Source organism: Oryctolagus cuniculus, chromosome 11 (genome assembly GCF_964237555.1).
Source record: "Oryctolagus cuniculus chromosome 11, mOryCun1.1, whole genome shotgun sequence".
Taxonomy (NCBI): domain Eukaryota; kingdom Metazoa; phylum Chordata; class Mammalia; order Lagomorpha; family Leporidae; genus Oryctolagus; species Oryctolagus cuniculus.
This window is the reverse complement of record NC_091442.1, coordinates 20127244-20146975: the sequence shown is the minus strand read 5'-3', so window position 1 is coordinate 20146975 and position 19732 is coordinate 20127244. Positions and strand designations below refer to the sequence as shown.

At 52.5% G+C, this 19732-nt stretch overlaps 1 long non-coding RNA gene across 1 annotated transcript in view; it reads right to left on the bottom strand.

Annotated features, from left to right (window-relative positions):
- Nucleotides 1–1129: 1129 nt before the first annotated feature.
- LOC138844303 (uncharacterized) overlaps nucleotides 1130–19732 on the bottom strand; it is a 29563-nt gene continuing 10960 nt past the window's right edge. Inside the window, exons 2-3 of the long non-coding RNA XR_011379899.1 lie at nucleotides 1854–1951; nucleotides 1130–1682 (exon numbers count right to left, since the gene is read on the bottom strand). This is a non-coding gene — a long non-coding RNA (uncharacterized lncRNA). The remainder of the gene's footprint in view (nucleotides 1683–1853; nucleotides 1952–19732) is intronic.

Genomic DNA, 19732 nt, shown 5'->3' with positions numbered 1-19732 from the left:
GGGAAGGTTTCGTAGAGGAAGAGTAAGTGGCCCAAGAACACCATGGCCGGTGTCAGCACAGGACAGGATCATGCTTCTAGAGTCCCAGCATGAAGCTTTATTGTGCCCCATTCCATGGCTCAGACTTTTGTGGTCCATTCTCTGGGAATTGCTAGAACCAATGCCCCGAGTATGAGCTGAAGACTTCCTTCATTAGAATCAGCTGGTGCTTCACCGAAGTTCCAGTTCTGCAACCACATCCCAAACCTACTGAGCTAGAATCACTAGAAGTCGGGCCAAGGAATTTGCCTTTTAGGAGAGTTTGTTTGTTTTAAGGCTTTCCTTGTAGTCACTAAAAGTCGAGAACTATTCTCCTGGAAGCTCAAAGTTCATGCACAGGCACAGAGAGCACTAAACAGGCGGGGGTGGGAAAGCCAATGGGGAAATGGCAGAGTGATCCCACCACCCCCACCAGGGCCCCCAACCACAGCAAGTGTGTGCAAGGCTGAAGCATTGAGACAGAGCTATCACGGAGCCCTTTGATGCTGCCTTCCTAAGCCACAACCCAGCTTCTGTGGCAACAGAGGTGAATGTAATGTATCACTTCCTTGCCAGTATGAAGGTGTAAATGTCAATTTCTTCTGCTTTTTGTGAAGATTTGACAAAGCACTTACAGTGGCACCCATTTTAATCAACAAAGCAGCCAGAGAGATCACAGGGCAGCAAGTGTGCCATATCCTATCTGAGCTTTGGGTGGATTTGAAAATTGCACTTTTAATTAAAATTGGCATTTCTGAAGCTTGGATTGGGGCTAGTCATTTTGCTAGGGAATTGCAGACTGCAGGGCGAACAATCTGAGAGGGAGGTTTAAGAGCGCAAAGAGGAAAGCCTGTGTGTGAACAGGAGGCGCTTGTTTAAATAATGAAGTGGAGAAAAGATAATGTAAAAATGCCTCTGTGTTTAGTTAGGTTTCCACTGAGACCTGGGTAATTGCAGTGGAGTTGTCCAAGGTGCTGACGGCTGAGGGAGAGGAGCTCTTGAATGGATCCACGACGGCCAGAGGGAAATGCCCGATCTCAGTGCTGGGGTCAATCAGGTTTGGCCTCTTTTTGTGTTTCTTTCTGACCAATGACAAACACACTGCCAGGTGTTGTGTTACAGTATCGTTCATTTATTCAGTTCACAAAACTTAGTGACTGTCTGCTGTGGATAGCACATGGTGCTCTGAAACGCGTCACAGAATCACTGGCTCCTGTTGTAATTTTTGCACTGGACTTCAGAGTTATTTTGTTGTCAGACTGCAGGATTTTGTGAACCAGTAAATTTGAAGCCATCAAAGACAATGTTAAGTAAAGGCATTTAAGCAAAATAATTGTTACCTGTTTTCTCCATGTCTTAATAAAAGCAAAGGACATTTTAAGACCTTGGGGACTGGGTGTTCAGAGTTTAAGTCCCCACTTGGAGTGTCCACATTTCATATCACACTGCCTGGTTTGAATCTTGGCTACTCCACTTCTGATCCAGCTTCCTGCTAATGTGCACCATGGGAGGCAGCCAATGATGGCTTAAGTACGTGGGTTCCGTTCCTGCCACCTAGATGGGAGACCTGGATTGAGTTCCAGGCTCCTGGCTTTGATCTGGCTCAGTCCTGGCTGTTGCAGGCATTTGGGGAGTGAACCAGCAAACGAAAGGCATCTTTCTCTCTGTTTCAAATAAAAATGAAAGTTAATTAAGAAAGAATAAAATCTATCACCCAGAATAATGTAATAAATTCATCAAAATATTTAAAGTATATATAAAAACCTTAAAGAGAAGGAAATCTATAATCTCATAAAAAGGAACAATTAATTTAAATTGACTTTATAAAAACTTACTTCTTTGCTTTTTTTCTCATTTCGCTGAGAATCACAGAAAACATTATCATGGGAGCATCAGTTTCAAAACTGGCTTTTTGGAGTCATTGATCCAGGCCCTGGGGAAACAAACAATGTCTCTATAAACATGTTGATCAAAGGTCACCTGACTTCTAGCTGAACATCTGACCTAAAGAGTCTGCCTGTTGTATAGTTTTGTTAGAAATATCATCTTCTGAGGCTGGTGCTATAGCACAGTGGGTTAAGCTACCATCTGCAGCACTGGCATCCCATATGGATGCCACTTCAAGTCCTGGATGCTCCACTTCAGATCCGGCTTCCTGCTAATGTTCCTGGGAAAGCAGCAGAGGATGGCCCAACTGTTTGGGCCCCTACACCCACATAGGAGACCCAGAAGAAGCTCCTGGTTCCTGGCTTTGGACTGGCCATTTGGGGAGTGAACCAAAGGAGTGAAGACCTCTCTGTCTCTCCCTCTCTGTAATTCTACCTTTCAAAATAATAAAATATTTTTAAAAACCACCTTCTTCCCAGAGTTATAGTCCCTTAAACATAGATTGGGAGAATGTCTCTGGGATGGATGAAAGTGGAGGGAAGTAACACTTGTTGGCAACCCACTACAAATGTGTGACAGAACATGTGCTAGTAGCACTTACTAATCAGCTATATTCCAGATGAGTAAAATACTTAAAAGTAAATAATATGGGGACCGGTGCTGTGGTGTAGAGGGTAAAGCCACTATCTGCGGTGCCGGCATCCCGTACGGGCGCTGGTTCGAGTTCCAGCTGCCCCTCTTCTGATCCAGCTCTCTGCTGTGGCCTGAGAAAGCAGTGGAAGATGGCCAAAGTCTTTGGGCCCCTGCACCCACGTGGGAGACCTGGAAGAAGCTCCTGGCTCCTGGCTTTGGATTGGCACAGCTCTGGCTGCTGCGGCCATCTGGGAAGTGAACCAGAAGATAGAAGACCGCTCCCTCTCCCTCCCTCTCTCTCTCTCTTTCTCTCTCTCTCTCTGCCTCTCAAATAAATAAATGAAGCTTAAAAAAAATTTTTTTTAAAAGTAAATAATATAGAGAATATTTTATGCAGAAAAAAGCCAGAAAATGTAGACTTAACTATTTATCAAATCTCAGAAGGAAAGATGATTTTAAAATTGAAACAATTGGAGAAAAAGGAAAAGGTGAACAATTTTAATGGCCAAAAGGGAAAGATCCTATCAGATCTTTAAATCTCATTTTGAAAAACTTGATAATCTGTAACAGTTAAAAATTTTAAAATCTGGAAGCATAGATGTTGTGCAGTGAGTTAAGCCACCTTGGGATGCCTGCTTCTTCTATTGGAATGCTTGGGACTGAGTCCTGGCTACTCCACTTCCAATCCAACTTCCTTCCAATGCTTACTGGGAGGCAGTAGAAAATGGCTCCAATGCTTGGGCCCCTGCTACCCAAGTGAGGGACCTGGATTGGGTTCTTGGCTTCTGCCTTGAGTTTGGCCTAGCCCTGGCTATTGCAGACATTTGGGGAGTAAACCAGCAGATGGGAGATCCTCTCTCTCTCTCTAAACTATATGAAAATAAATATTTTTTAAAAAAATAAAACAGAAAAAGGTGAAATCCATTCCACATGCTATGCATCTGTTATGGACTATTTAGGGGAAGGGATACCGAATCCCGGTCGCAGTAAAATCTCTTAAAAACATTGCACTTTTGTGAATGGACCCCGGCTCAAATAAAAAGATTTGAAAAGCCTCGTTGGCTACAATCACAAGACTGCCAGCCATGAGATTCAGCTACCATCAAGAAAACTCACAACCTGGCCAGTGCTGCGGCTCACTAGGCTAATCCTCCACCTGCAGCACTGGCACTCCAGGTTCTAGTCCCGCTTTGGGCACCGGTTCTGTCCCAGTTGCTCCTCTTCCAGTCCAGCTCTCTGCTGTGGCCCGGGAGTGCAGTGGAGGATGGCCCAAGTGCTTGGGCCCTGTACCCGCATGGGAGACCAGGAGGAAGCACCTGGCTCCTGGCTTCAGATTGGCGCAGCGCCAGCCGTAGTGGCCAAGAGGCGTATGAACCAACAGAAGGAAGACCTTTCTCACTGTCTAACTCTGCCTGTAAAAAAAATTTTTTTTTCACTGATAACGGCACAATGGCCCCAACAAAGGAAGTAACAGACACTTGGCTTCACAACTACTTCCTTTGCCAGATTGGCTAATTTATGAGTTAAGTGGCTGAAACTGACTGATTGTTTTATGTGATAAAATGTAAGGCGGAAAGTAATCCTGCCTGACTTTGGAGTTTTATTGGCTTGAATTTGAATCTCAAATCTACCAAATAAAATTTCGTGACTTTAGGAAAATAACATCGCTTTTGTGAGTTCAGTCTCTCCTAATTCCCCTAAAGTGGGAATTAGGATATCATCATTGGAAGGCTACTACAGGGGCTGGTGCTGGGGTGCAGTATCCCATATGGGCTCTGGTTCAAGTCCCGGCTGCTCCACTTCCAATCCGGCTCTCTGCTGTGGCATGGGAAAGCAGTGGAAGATGGCCCAGGTCCTTGGGCCCCTACACTCATGTGGGAGACCCAGAAGAAGCTCCTGGGTCCTGACTTCGGATCAGCTCAGCTCCGGCCATTGCAGTCATTTTGGGAGTGAACCAGCATGTGGAGGACCTCTCTCTCTCTCTGCCTCTGCCTCTCTCTCTCTAACTCTGTCTTGCAAAAAATAAAATAAAATAAACGTTTAAAAGGAAAAAAAGAGCCGGCGCCGCGGCTCACTAGGCTAATCCTCCGCCTTGCGGCGCCGGCACACCGGGTTCTAGTCCCGGTCGGGGCGCCGGATTCTGTCCCGGTTGCCCCTCTTCCAGGCCAGCTCTCTGCTGTGGCCAGGGAAGTGCAGTGGAGGATGGCCCAAGTGCTCGGGCCCTGCACCCCATGGGAGACCAGGGTAAGTACCTGGCTCCTGGCTTCGGATCAGCGCGGTGTGTGATCACGCATAGCATGCCAGCCGCGGCGGCCATTGGAGGGTGAACCAATGGCAAAAGGAAGACCTTTCTCTCTGTCTCTCTCTCTCACTGTCCACTCTGCCTGTCAAAAAAAAAAAAAAAAAAAAAAAGGAAAAAAAGAAAGGCTATTGCAAGGACCAAACACGGCATTGTGTGTAATGCACATGGTTTAGTGCTGACACATTGTTAACTGCTCCGTGATGTTTGTAATGCTATTTTTTAGCCATAAGTTCTGGGGTAGATGTCTCTTTCCATGGAATTCCTGAGCAAGTTCCTTTGGGGGGACCTGGAGGAATTGTCTTTGCCCAGAGAACTGACCCCCATCACCTCTCACCTCTGACCCAGAGATACCCCAGACCCTGTGTGGTCTCGTTTCACCGTGTGAACTGTGGCAATCCATGTCCCAGGCAGCAAGCCAGGCAGGAAAAGGGCCCTAGCGGAGCGAGAGGATGAAGAAATCGGGAATCTGGCGCACAGCGACAAGAGCTCATTGACTCCTGCTCCCCAGGGGCCAGCCCAGGCAGCTGGGGAGGCCTGTCATTAACTCTCTTTATTATCTACATTTTCTGCCTCACCGGCTCATCTAAGGAAGCAAATGGGACTGGCTGTAAGTCGCTCCTTGCATAGGCCTTGCTTCATTGGCTTCTGGAACTGCTCAGAGCTGGAATCCACTGAAAGCTCTGAGTGCCCACAGGGTATTCGAACACATGAGGTGGGGAGCTGGGTGTGCACGTAGCATGGGGTTTGTCCTGGGAGCTCATCCTGAAGGGATCGTGACCACTTCCAGTCGAGCAGGGGTTCTGAGCGCAGAATCTCCCACCACCGGCCGCCATTGGTAGGACCAGCCTTGTCCTTTCTAGCCAGACTCATCCGGCTCACCACTGGCATTTAAAACATGGGCTCTATTGCTACTATGGCCACAGGCATTGCCACTGGCGACAGTGAGGCTTCAGGTTGGTTATTAAACCTCTCTCATACTGTTTCCTCATTTTCATATGGGAGTGTGAGAACACCTGTTACAAGGGTGCTGGGTCGGTTAAATGAATTGTGGCATAGCACGTGGCACGGCACAGTAAATTTTTGCCTTGCAGTTGTCTCTCTCTTCTTCACCCTGGATTGTTGTGGAATATCTGTTTGCTCCCAGATTCTTCTTTGTCCAGGTCAGCAGGATCTTTGGTCTCACCCACCTGGCTGTGCTGTGTAATCAGCTATTGAGTTTTGAAGCTGGGGACAATCCCAGAAGTAAGCTCTGTGCCTTGATGTGTGCAGGTGCTTAGAGCTGCCCCAGTGCCCTGGAAAGGCCATTCTGGGTACCGAGCCTCCCCACAACCATTGACTTGTGAGTCCTGGGGCACAGACAGCTGGCAGGAATTGCTATTGGCACAGTGATGGCCCCACAGGGACCCTGAGAACAGAGTCCAAGAAGGATGTGTAGTCCAGAGATAAGACCAAGAACAGATTCCCTTTGGCGCTCAGGAGCTGTTCATCAGAAATCAACAGCACCACAGCCCGGGCCGGGCGGTTGACAGGCACAGGGTGATAACAACTCCGTGTGCTCCGGCCTTGCAGGACAGGCAGTCACTGGCTCCAGAGATAAGGGAACAATGAGCGACCCCTGTAGCTAGGAAAAGCCTGCACAAAGCCTCTAGGGCAAAGCAGCAGGCGCTAAAAGCTGCGTCTGACCCTCCACCTCACCAGGACCCCCTCCTCCCAGCAGGCCCTCACTCAGATCCTCCTCCTGTAACAAGGGACCCTGGTCCCCACTGTGCACCCATTCTTTTGGCCCCAATCTCTAGATTTAGTCTTCTTATCTCTAGAGCACAGTTGTTAATGGATGATAAAGACACAGGAGGCCTGCACCAGGCTCACTAGGCTAATCCTCCGCCTGCGGCGCCGGCACCCCAGGTTCTAGTCCCGGTCGGGGCGCTGGATTCTGTCCCGGTTGCCCCTCTTCCAGGCCAGCTCTCTGCTGTGGCCAGGGAGTGCAGTGGAGGATGGGCCAAGTGCTTGGGCCCTGCACCCCATGGGAGACCAGGAGAAGCACCTGGCTCCTGCCTTCAGATCAGTGCGGTGCACCAGCTGCAGTACGCTGGCCGCGGCGGCCATTGGAGGGTGAACCAGCGGCAAAGGAAGACCTTTCTCTCTGTCTCTCTCTCTCTCATTGTCCACTCTGCCTGTCAAAAAAAAAAAAAAAAAAGACGAAAGATGTAGGACTTTCCTCCCTATCTCAGGCAGTGGATGGAGTGGGCCGAGCTTCCTCTAATTGGTACATCCAGGCTTGGACTGGACATTAACAACCTCTCTCCAGGATCAGACTCTATAGGAATCAAGAGAGTGGGCATGAAGGGGCTGCAACCAGCATTTCCTATGTCTCCCCAGCCCAAGCCCCAGCGAGCAAAGCTGTTGACCCCACTCGTGGGCCCTAGTTTTGGGGTGAATTCTGCTGCCCCTGGCTCAGCTCTACCCCTTCTACTGCTGCACACTCCTTTGCCCACTACGTGCCAACAGTCAGGAAGTGGGAATTCAGGAAGTGGCAGCCCCGGCGGGATGAGTGATTTAGGGAGGCAAATCCCTTTACTGTCTGGACTCAGTTTCTTCAGCCATAAATTGGGGCTGCTAATGTGTGACTGTCAGATCTGCCAGGGGGTGTGAAGTTCCACAGGTACAGGGGGAGAGAGAGCTGAGATCTGCCTCCCATCACCCAGGCCCACCAGGCAGGGCTCAGAGCAGAGCTGGGTCTCAGCCTGGGGGTCTTCTCTGCCTCCTTGGGTGGGTGGCAAATTTGCCCTCCCATTTGCCTTTGCTGTCCCCCCTGATATGGGGGAGCTAGGCAGGAAGTTAGGCAGACATGAGCTGCAAAATATTCCAGTTTCTGTCTCTAGTCCTGTACCTTAACTCCACCCCTTCCAGGCCCATCCAGTATGCACACTTTCCCATGATGCACCTGAGTCTCCTACATGATGAAGGAGAAAGTGCCACGATGAATATGTGTGAGCTGAGCTCCTTGAGGAGACAAGAATCTTCCAGAAGACCTCACACAAGAAACTCCACCTCCACATCGCCCCCACGTGCCTCATCTTCTGCTGCTTTTCTCGGGCCATTAGCAGAGAGCTGGATTAGAAATTGAGCAGTCAGGACTCAAACTGGTGCCCATATGGAATTCTGGCACTGTGGGCAGTGGCTTAATCTGCTACACCAGGATGCCAGCTCCTATAGTAACTTTTTTTAGCCATTAAAAAAAAAATCATAGGAGGTAGAAGCTACTATTGCCCCCATTTTACAGATGAGAAAACTGTGGCACACAAAGCAAAGTAGCTTCCCCAAGGCCACACAGTTGTAAAGTGCTAAAAGAAAGACTTGAACTAAGGCAGTCTAGAGGGTGTGTTTCAAATTGCACTTGACCATATGCAGGTGGGTGGTAGAAGCATGGGATGGGGGAGTGTGCCAAGTTCTCCTGGGAGTATTTAGAGGGTGAGTGACTGAGAGCCAGTGAGCACCAACATGTAAGAGCTTTGGGTGGAGCCAGGAAGTGGAGAGCTAAGAGGTAGGAGACAGTGTTTGCTGGAAGTCAGATGGGAGAGCAGAGAGTTTGGCCGAAGCAGCACAGGCCACCAAGTGGTTAAGGACTCTGTAAAGGACATGAAAGGCCCCAAGGAAGCATCTGGGGAGAGTGGTGTGTAGTAGCCAGATTATAGAGGGTTGGAAGTGAATGAGGGGTGAGGCAGCAGGTGTAGACGGCTCCCATTAGGAAAGTCTGGCTGTGCAGGGAGCAGGAGGCAGGGGTGAGTGAGGGGAGATCAAGAGAAAGGCCATCCCGCCCGACCGAGGGGTCCAGAGCAGACCCCAGCCTGAGCCCCGGCTGCCCCCATCCCCAGGCCAGGCAGAGCAGAATGTGTTTGGCATGGGCTTGGTGTCAGTCCCCGAAGGAAACCCCCAATGCAGCAAGTGCCAAGCAAGCCCCGAAGACACAAATATTTACTCGACTTGTGCCCTTCTTGTTCAAACAGGGCGTTCTCCTCGGGAATGGGCTGAGCACTGCGGGGGGAGCTGGGAGGCAGTGAGGGCGGGGGAGTGTGAAGGAGCAGCCTTGGCTCTGGGGGCCACCAAGGAATCCCCCTGGCTCCTGAGCTGCTGGAATCCATGACCTCATCAGCGCAGCCAACTGATGCCCGGCTTCTCCAGGAGACATCTGTTCAAACAAAGCCAGCCTTCCCACACTCTCCCTGTCTGCCCAGATCTGTCGATACGGCTGGATCTGTCCAGTTGGGGTTTGTGCTTTTCTGCCTGTCTCCACCACAGGCTGTGTGTGCTCACCAGGGGACGTGTTAACGTCTGACCAAGGACGGGTCTGACTCTGGGGCTCCTCTCCGTGTGGGCTTCTTTTTGCCAGAGTGTAGGTGTTTGTAGCTGCCGTGGACTGTGACCACGTGTGCATGTATGCATTTGTGACACTGTCTTGCTGTGGTGTGTGGCTGTGCCATAAGACCACATGTCTGGGGCCACGTGTGGCTGTCACTGTTTCTGTCCAGGCTGTGACCAATTGTGTGCTTGTGTGTTTTTGGGAGATGGTGTATTACTGGGTATGACCTGGTGGTTCACTTGGGTCATGTCTTCTGTGTAAGCACACACTGGGAGACCACTGCTGACTTTATACATGGCTGCGTCGCGCTGTCTGGCCATGTACAAGGGGCCTGTGTGCTCCTCTGTGACCTGGTCACTGCGTCCCCTATAGTGATGCCTTGGGATGCCGTGCATAAAGCACCTTGTTGTGACTGCTCCTGGGAACAGAAGGACCCGGGTCTCTGAGTTTCCTGCCCAGTGGGTCAGGGCCACCCTAAGGAACATCTGACCAGATGTGGTGGCTATAACTGGATGATAGGAGAAGTGGGGAACCCCTTCTCCTTCACTGTTGGTTGGAGGTCCAAGCCCTACATCCTAGGAGAGATCAGATGGCAGGGGCCACACCCAAGAGGCAGCCAACCCAGTCACCGGATAAAAGAAAAAGCCTGGAGGGAGTTGCGGGGGGGGGGGGGGGGGGAGTGAGCAGCCAGTGGCAACAAAGCCCAGAGCGACAAGTGGTCAGGTGGGGGCAAGCACCCGGCCTGGAGCTTCCAGCAAACCTCGGGTGGGGTTAGGTTAGCAACTGCCACATGTATCAGAAGCACACGGGATGGTCTCTTAAATGCAGATTCCCAGGTTCATGACCAAGGGTTGGGATTCAGTGGGGTGCTGGCCCAGGGCCCTGGTATCTTCCTTCTTCCTAAGAATCCTGGGTAGTTAGGGGACCACACTTTAAGAAATACCAGATTGGATCTCGTGTTGTGATACAGTAGGTTAAGCCTCTGCATGCACACTGGCATTCTTTAGTGCAGCACCAGTTCAAGTCCTGGCTACTCCACTTCTGATCCAGCTTCCCGCTAATGTGCCTGGGAAGGCAGTCCAAGATGGCCCAAGTGCTTAAGTGCTTTGCCACCCATGTGGGAGCTGGAATACCTGGCTGAAAGCTAAACCCCTGGAGCAGCTTTCTGCCACTGAGGGGTGGAAGCAGAGACTCAAGGCCTGCTCCCTTGTTCCTCTGGGGCTGTGATTTGTGGCTGTTTCATGCCGCCTCCCAGACATTCCAAGGGGACTGAGCCCAGGTGTCCAAGCGAACTCTGCTCAGTGCCCCACCCCTTAACTTGCTGGCTTTCTTCCCTCCCTCTCTCACTTGATCTTTTTTATTTTTATTTATTTATTTATTTGTCAGGCAGAGTGAACAGTGAGAGAGAGAGACAGAGAGAAAGGTCTTCCTTTGCCGTTGGTTCACCCTCCAATGGCCGCTGCGGCCGGCGCACCGCGCTGATCTGAAGGCAGGAGCCAGGTGCTTCTCCTGGTCTCCCATGGGGTGCAGGGCCCAAGTACTTGAGCCACGGCGCTGGCCCTTCTTTTTTATTTTTTAAAGACATTATTTATTTGAAAGGCAGAGTTACAGAGAGAAAGGAAGAGAGAGGTGGGTGGGAGAGAGGAAGAGAGAAATCTTCGATCTGCTGGTTCACTCCCCAAATGGCAGCATTGGTTGGGGCTGGGCCAGGCTGAAGTCAGGAGCCAGGAACTTCTTCTAGATCTCCCATGTGGGTGGCAGGGCCCAAGTACTTTGGGCCACGTTCTGTTGCTTACCCAGGTGCATTAGCAGGGAGCTGGATAAGAAGTGGAGAAGCTAGGTCTTGAACTGGCACCCATATGGGATGCCAGTGTGGCAGGTGGTGGGTTAGCCTGCTACGCCACAACACTGGCCCCTCGCTTGCTCTTTTTTTTTTTAAAGATTTTATTTATTTATTTGAGAGGTAGAGTTACAGACAGTGAGAGGGAGAGACACAGAGAGAGGTCTTCCCTCCGCTGGTTCACTCCCCAGATGGCCACAATGGCTGGAGCTGGGCCAATCTGAAGCCAGGAGCCAGGAGCTTCTCCTGGGTCTCCCACACAGGTGCAGGGGTCCAGGCACTTGGGCCATCTTCTACTGCTTTCCCAGGCCATAGTAGAGAGCTGGACTGGAAGAGGAGCAGCCAGGACTAGAACCGGCGCCCATATGGGATGCCGGCGCCACAGGCAGAGAATTAACCTACTGTGCCACTTGCTCTTTTCTGCTGGTGCCTCCTGGGTCACCTGCCAAACACCCACACCCTGGTCTCAGGGTTGGCTTTTTGGGGATCCCAAACTAAGACACTTGAAACCATAAAGCCCCTCAGCCTGGAGCATCAAGGGGGTGCTGGGGAGCTGAGGCCGAGTTGGGGGGTGAAGGGGGAAGAGGCCCAGGCTCCTGCTCTCATTGCCTGGGAATCTACTCTGCTTTGGGAGGGTGACAGCTGCCTGCTCAGGCCCCCGGAAGCGTAGACAGAGGGTTCTCTGTTTCCTGCTTCCTCTCTGGTCTTTCAGCTGCCTGATCAATGTGATTGATCCTTGAGGATATCCATTTCCAATCATTGTTCTTCCAGCCCCAGGCTGCTGCCCCGGAGCCGGGAGCCAGCAGTTCCTCTCCAAGGCACGTTCTGGGGGCCCCCTTCTAGGCCCAGAGCTGGGGAGGCAGCACAGGCCTGAGCAGGATCCGTCCAAACCCCTGGCAGCTCCAGTTCCACAGGCCTCCTTCCAGCTCCATCTGGCCGGAATTCCTCGGCTCAGACTGTGTTTGGAGCGGAGTCTGTGCGGTCAGATGTTGCTATTCTTTAGTAAACCCAGCCCGTGCCCCTGGGGCAGCCCCACCATCTGCTCTGGCACACTCCTGCAGGAACGCACTGCATGACCACAGAGCCTTCCAGAGGGCTCCCAGCTGCCCAAAGGTCAGCCCTGTGGGTGGGGGACCAGGGTCATCTCTGACAAGTGACCAGCACATCTCAGTACACACAGCACCATCCCAGCTGTCCCCCAGCGCTGGAGAGTGGGGGTTCCAGGTCGAATCCAGGAGTCTCTGGGTTCAGCTGAGAGCAAACTCACCCCACTTTCAGTGCCCCGCTGAGGAGTGGGTGCTGCCTGAGCACTGTGGGGAGCAGTCGAAGCCATCTGGGCTCAGAAGAAGGTGTGGGGATGTCCTGGAGCCCGGAGTGGGGAAGGGCACAGGCTGTGGAGGCCCCCACCCCCACACCCTCGGCCACCTCTGTGCTCCTCTTGAGCCTCAGTGGACAGGTCCAGAGCTGCTGGCAGTGTCCTTCCTGTCCCCAGTTCCTCTGGTGCCCTGTGAGCGGCGCAGGCCACCAGGAACTGCAACCCCCTCCCCATAAAAGATGAGAGTCAGCGATGAAGGCTTTGGGTTCCCCTCCCCCTGGTGGGACAACGTGGAGGCAGAGGATTCCTCAGAGCGCCTCCTGCAGGACAGAGCCCCAGCTGTTCACAGCATAACTCACTCATCAGCACCGCTTGTCTGCTTTCTCCTCGTCCCTGTCTCCCTCCTCCCCAAGTCCTCGCCATGCTTCCGCAGATCCCCTTGCAAATAAACCCCCTAGGCCAAGTCCCTGCTTTGGGGGAAGCCAAACTAAGACAAGGGTGATGGCAAGCGTGTCTGCTCCCCCTGGTCTGTCATGGGTGGTGACAACTGTTAGTGCCAGCATGAAGAGCTGGGCAGAGCCTAAGAGGCCCCACCTGATGGGGCTGGTGGACACCAAAAGTGATGTCAGCAATATGCTAAGTAGCACAGGTGGGGAGTGTGGAGAAGGGAGCCCTCTGCACCAGGGGTCAGCAAAGGCTTCCGAAGGCGGTCACGTGAGCAGAGACTCATGCAACATCACAGCCTTGTCCTTTACATCCGTGAGAGAGTGTGGGCTCTCCTCCGGGAGCAAGGTGGGGCCGCAGTGACCTCAGAGTGCAAACTGCAGGAGGCGAGGGAGTGAGCCACAGGGAGGCTGGAGGAGAGGGTTCCCCAGCGAGAGAGAACTGGGTGACAAGGAGCGGCAAGTTCAGTGTGAAGAGAAGCTAGGAGGTCAGAGCAGGACCCACATGGCTTTGTGGGCCCCGGGAAGGTCTTGGGCTGCTGCTCTGAGAGGGATGGAGCCCCTAGGCTGTGGCTTGTGCAGACACTCGGCTTCTGTGTTGAGTGAGGCTGCAGCCAGACCCCGTGGAGGGAGTGGACTTTGTACTCAGATCTGATAGGGCTTGGCTCTCTCAGGAGCCTCCAGACCCAGCTATGAGGGATGCACAGCTGATCAGATGCAGCTTGGTGGTTTTGTGCTGAGAACCTGCAGCTCGGGTGTGTGTGTGTGTGTGTGTGTGTGTGTGACTGGTTTCCTCTGGGGCCCAGGATGGCGGCAGCACTGCAGGAGGGAAGCCTCCAGCTTCAGCCTTGCTCCCGGGTTCCTGGGCAGGGCCAGTCTCAGCAGCAGAACTCTCAGGACACAAGTCTTGCCCAAACACAAACTCCAAGGATGAAGGTGAGGGTGGAGGCTGTGACAGCAGACGCCCGTCGACAGGAGAGGCAGGGCAGATGAGGTACCACTGGACCAGGAGGACTCAACCAGACTCCCAGGGCTCAGACACCTCTGGTTGTCCCTTTTGAGTTTTTTGCCAGTGAGTTCTACCCAAGGTCACTCCCGATATTAAGAGTGTAGCAGCTGCAGTGGGCATTAGCCTACTGGTTAGACGCTCCTGTCTCATACTGGAGTGTCTGGGTTCATTTTTCAGCTCTGGCTTCCTGGCTCCAGCTTCCTGCTAAAGCAGACCCTGGGAGGCAGCATTGACGGCTCAGGTAATGGGGTTCCTGCCAACCACGTGGGAGGCCTGGATTGTTTTCCTAGCTCCTGACTCTGGCCCCTACCCAGTCCTGTTGTTGTGGGAATTTGGGGAGTGAACCAGTGGATAGGACATCTGTGTGTGTGTGTGTGTGTGTGTGTGCCTCTCAAAAAAAAAAAAAAAAAAAAAGAAGAAGAAGAAGGAGAAGAAAGCATCAGCCTCTTGGATTCCTTAATTTTTCAAGTCCCAGGCCCAGCTCTAAACCTTTGGTACAAGAAGGCAGGAAGGACTCCTTGGTGCTCTGGCGTTGACGAGGTAAACCCACTCCTGTCTCCTAGGGGCCCCTGCTGGTCTCTAGTTTGTGGTCCCATGTTTGCTTATAATATCAGAGTGTCAGTTAACCCTGAGCACTCATCTACACCAGGAGGGGTGCAAACAACATGACCAGTACGATGGCTCGCCCCTCTTGCACCTAGGACAGACATACATCCCTGATTGATCGACATGTCCTCCCCCACTGAGGATGGACTGAGCTTTGCAATACAGGGCTCCTGCAAGATGCCGCCAGGTGATTGATTGGAAAACCCATTTGCACTTGAGTAAATGTCCTTGGGACCAGCTGATAGCAATGACGGTGATGATGATGATGCTGGTGTTGACGGTGAAGGTGATTGTGATGATGGTGATGACGATGATAATGGAGGTGGTGGTGATGGCAATGATGATGGAGGTGACGGCAATGATGATGGAGGTGACGGCAATGATGTGGAGGTGATGGTGATGATGATGGAGGTGATGGCAATGATGATGGTGGTGATGGCAATGATGATGGAGGTGACGGCAATGATGTGGAGGTGATGGTGATGAGGATGGTAATGACGATGTGATTATGTTATTTGCAGATATACCTTGTGGTCTGAGGCCTGTCGAGAGTTGTCAGCAGCTACATGCCTCCACAGCTTGTCCCTACAACCATCAAAGACAGGTCATTATGGGATTCAGGCCTCTTTAGGTTGTAACAGTGTATTTTTTCTCCATCGCACTGGAATAAAAAGCCCCAGAGAGAATTATGATGTCTAAACCCGGGTTACAACTCTGTCCGTAGGGTCCACAGAATCAGCCTCACTCATAGCACAAGGACCAAGAAGGACTCTTACGAAACAGGGGAGGGCAGGTGATTCTCCTAAAGAACAGATTCCAGAATTCCAAAAAGCACAAGTCCACAAGAACATGCTGGCCGACTCCCACTTCACAGGGGAACAGAGTGGCTGCTCAGAGATCACCAGAGCGTGGGAAGGCAGGACTAAGGCCCGCGATGCTGTGTTCAGGGTGCACCGCCTGTCACCAGAGGGAAGGCGGGACTAAGGCCCGTGATGCTGTGTTCAGGGTGCACCGCCTGTCACCAGAGGGAAGGCGGGACTAAGACCCGCGATGCTGTGTTCAGGGTGCACCGCCTGTCACCAGAGCTGCTTCCCAGAGGCTGGAGCGCAGCGGCGGCCCTCACTGGCTTCAGGAGAGCTCCAGGGTGCAGCGCTCTGAGAGCCATCTTTGGCCATGCCAGACAGGAGTTCAGTGTGGGCAGATGGAGCCTCTGCTGCTGCCACGGCCCCGCCCCAGTCAGCATGGGCATGGATTTGGAGAGGGGTCAGTGGTGGCAGAGACGCTCCCCTCCCCGCATCAGCCACAGAGCTGTCCCCGCTTCCTCCCATCCAGGCGACAGCAGGAGTCCAAATAGGCAATTAATTACTGCCTGCCGGCGCTGGCTCCCCTTCTCCTCTGCTCAGCCGAGTGTGTAATGGAAATGGGACAAAAACAGACTCCCCTGCCCAGAGGGACCCTGGCATGCCCAGCAGAGGATGAGCTGCAAGGAGTAGGGAGGGGGCCTGCAACACCAAGGTGAGTCTATTAAGACCATGAGTGTCCTCTGACCCCTGACCCGTGAGCTTCCCCTGACCTTGGCTGCAGATCAGTCTTTTCAGGGCCCTGCTCCAAGGTGGTCCCTCCCTTGCAGCCTGGGTATCAAAGAGTTGTTGATATTAATCTTATTTTTTAATGTATGTATTTATTTGAAAGGCAGAATGTGTGTGTGTGAGAGAGAGAGGGCAAGAGAGAGAGAGAGGGCAAGAGAGAGAGAGAAAAAAAGCCTTCCTTCTACTGGATCACTCCCCAAATGTCTGCAACAGCCCAGCCTGGGCAAGGCCAAAGTCAGGTGCCAGGAACTCCATCCAGGTCTCCCACACAAGTGTCAGAGGTCCAAGCATTTTGGCCATTTCTGCTGTCTTCCCAGGCACATTAACAGGGAGCTGGATTGGAAGTGCAGCAGCCAGGACTCAAACTGGTGGTCCTGTGGGATGCTGGAGTTGCAGGCAGTATCTTAACCTGTTGCACCTCAAAGCTGGCCTAATCTTAGGTAAAATTAACAGGGCCAGCGCTGTGGCTCACTAGGTTAATCCTCCGCCTGCGGCACCGGCAGTGTTTATCCTTGCTCTACAATCACATGAAGATAGAAAATGCTTTAGATGCACGAAGTGGGTCATAATGGCAAACCATTTGCCCCCTGCACACACAACAAACATCACAGGTAACTAGGAAAATCTTCACTCACAAAAGTCCAGGTACATTCTGAATCCTCTCACTCAGCCTTCTACATCCTTCAGGAAAAACAAGCTCAGCTGGGTATCATTTCCTCTTCTTTGTATTAAGAACATAATGGAAACTCCTGTACATTGCCAGAAGAATCATTTAAATTCTGGTGACAAACTTGCATTTTTAAGTTTTATGTATTTGAAAGCCAGAAGGAGGGAGAGAATCTTCTATCTGTTGGTTCACATAACAGATAAGCTCATAACAGCTTAGGGCTGGGCCAGGCTGAAGCCAGTAGCCAGGTGTCCCATGTGGGTGGCAGGGACCCAAGTACTTGGGCCATTATCCTCTGCCTCTGGGTGCATTAGTAGGGAGCGGGATCAGGCGCTCCAATATCCCAAGTGGCAGCTTAGCCCTGTGCACAGCCCCCGCAACCCCCACCCCTGATTCTGCTTTTGTAAAACTTAGACACACTCCCTTGCTAGGGATCTCCAACTTAGCTGAAAACTCGCTGCCCCGGAGTGGGGGACATGGATCCCCCTGGACATCCAGATGGGCAACCTGGCACGTATGCGGCTGTGGCGCAGAAAGGAAAGAACCCAGCTTGGATCAGCCGCAGACAAAAGGCAGGGCCCAGATCAGAAGGACACTGATGTGAACCCAGGACTGCTCCCAGCCTCACTCTTGCCTTGCTGGGTCTGCCTTGCCCCGCCCACCCCAGCCCAACTCCTCCCACTCCCGTAGCCTCAGCCTTGGCCAGGGAGGCTGGGCTAACTCATCTCAACTCCAGCACCCAGCACAGGGCCTAGCACAGAGCAGAGGATTGGTGGACACTGATTAGAGGAATACACGCCCGAAGACTGAACGAACGAGTCTCTGTTTCATGGAGGCTACACAACATAGAGCTTCAGAGAAAAGGGCAAGGAGGAACAGAGACAGACTGCAGGACAATCTCCAGAGTCTGATATGGAAACTCTCTAAAGATTTATTATTAAGTTAAAAAAAAAAAAGCAAAGTGCAGGGTATAGAGCGTGCTCTTGTGCGTAAAAAAGAAGAAGAGGAGGATAATGAAAACATATTTGTTTATATAGTTCCAGGGGCCGCCTAAACAATTCACAGTGCTTAGTGGGGGAATGGGAAACAAGAAGTAGAGGGAGACTTGGCGCTATGCACCTCTTATATATATATTTTATTTCTGAACCACACAAAATTAAAATAATCAAGAAAAAGAGAAAAGAAAAATGTGAGATTTCTGCTGCGGACGTCTCCGCTTGTGTGAGGCCTGGGTGGGAAGGGGGCGCTTGGTGAGCACCCGTTCGTTACAGCTCCTCTTCCTCATCAGGGCTCCGCGTAATTAAGGGCTTGGAGGGCTCCTGCCCTATTGATCCTGCATCAGAAAGCACTGGATGAATTCCCGAGAGCCTTGAGCTTTCCGGAATTGTTTCCCTAAATGCCACATCTTTCTTGTCCGTAGCCGGTAGCAGTTGCTCCGCCCACTCCCGGGACGGAGCTGGCGGTGGCCACTGGAGCAAGAGAGGTCAGGCGAGGCCTTCCGGAGAGACTGGAGCCCATCTGAGAGGAAGCGGGAGAGGAGAAGCTTGAAGGCCCGAACGCAGAGGGTGAGGAGGCAGAAAGCATGCCCCTCGTGGGCACCCACCACTGGGTGTGGGGGTTAGTTTGAGTGACCCCAAAGGCCCACGTGTGAAAGGCGTGGTCCCCAGGCAGGTGCTGGTGGGAGATGGTGGAACCTTAGGGCGTGCCCTCAGAAGGTGACTCTCGCAGAGCTTGGGCCCAGCCTTTTTGCTTCCTGGCTCACCCCTGCTGCTTCTTCCCCAGCCCAGCTGTTCCCATCTGCTGCCCTCACCAGGGGCCAAACCAGTGGTTTGGGTGGCTTGGGAGTTAGCCCCACCTGCCCTGGCCAGCCTCTCTGAGGGGTGCTTGGCGTTCCTCGTGATGATTGCCTGGCTGTAGTGCAGTGCCTTGTCCCAGGCCCGAGGGGAGCATTCCCCACGGCTGGCTCTGTGCTGAGCACCAGCACACAGTTAGGCCACACCCAGGGCAAAGCACAGAGGGCGTCAGGAGAGCCTGGCAGGGGTGTACCTGAAATGTGGAGACTTAAAGAGGACGTCCTAGGGGAAGTGACACTTCAGCAGCGGTCTAAGAAGGAATCACACTACCGGGGAATGTCTGGGAAGGATGTGTTACATGAGAGAAACTTTAGATGCTCGGTCTCCTGTATTTTTTTTTTAAGATTTATTTATTTATTTGAAACTCAGAGGTACATAGAGAGAGGAGAGGCAGAGAGAGAGAGAGGTCTTCCATCTGCTGGTTCACTCCCCAATAGGCCGCAATGGCCAGAGCGGTGCTGATCCGAAGCTAGGAGCCAGGAGCTTCCTCCGAGTCTCCCACTCGGTCTCCTGTATTTTAATCCTTCCCACCACCACGGCCCATTGAACAGATGAGGAAGCCGTCTCCTGGTCACACAACAACAAAGAACTGGAGCTGGGATTTGACCCGGGCTCTGCCTGTTTTGAAAGCGTGTGATCTGAACCTCGGGCCTGGGAGTGGATGAGACTTGCAGTGGAAGCAGATCACTCACTGTAGCCAGAACTAAGAGGCCTCCTGGGAAGGCTGGGGACAGAGCACACAGAGCCTTGTAGGCCTGGGGCAGTGGTGAGTTTGCACTTCATTCTGTGGGCCACTGCCTGATGGGGATAGCCAGAGCCAGCTTCAGAAACCCAGCAGGTGAGCGTCATGTCCTTCGAGGCATCCTGCAGTGGCTGGGGCTGCCAGTGCCCGGCCTGGAGGGCCACGGTGGCCCCAGGGTGACCGGGCCTCCTCCTGTGCCCCACCTGCCTGGCCCAAACCCTCTGTGGGCTGAGCGCTGGGGAGAAGGGGCTGGCGGACTCAGCTCCTCTTCATTAGGAAAGAGGAGTGTCTTGGGATCCCCGGCCAATCAGCAAGCCAGCCCTAACAGAACTGAATCTCCTGACTGCTCCTTTGTTGCAGCCATGGGGAGGGGGCTGTGGGGAGCATGCAGACCCCGTGTGCACTGCTTACTTCCTGACTCAGGATGACCGCATATGGTGTGGGGCTGAGCATCCCTGAGCTCTCAGA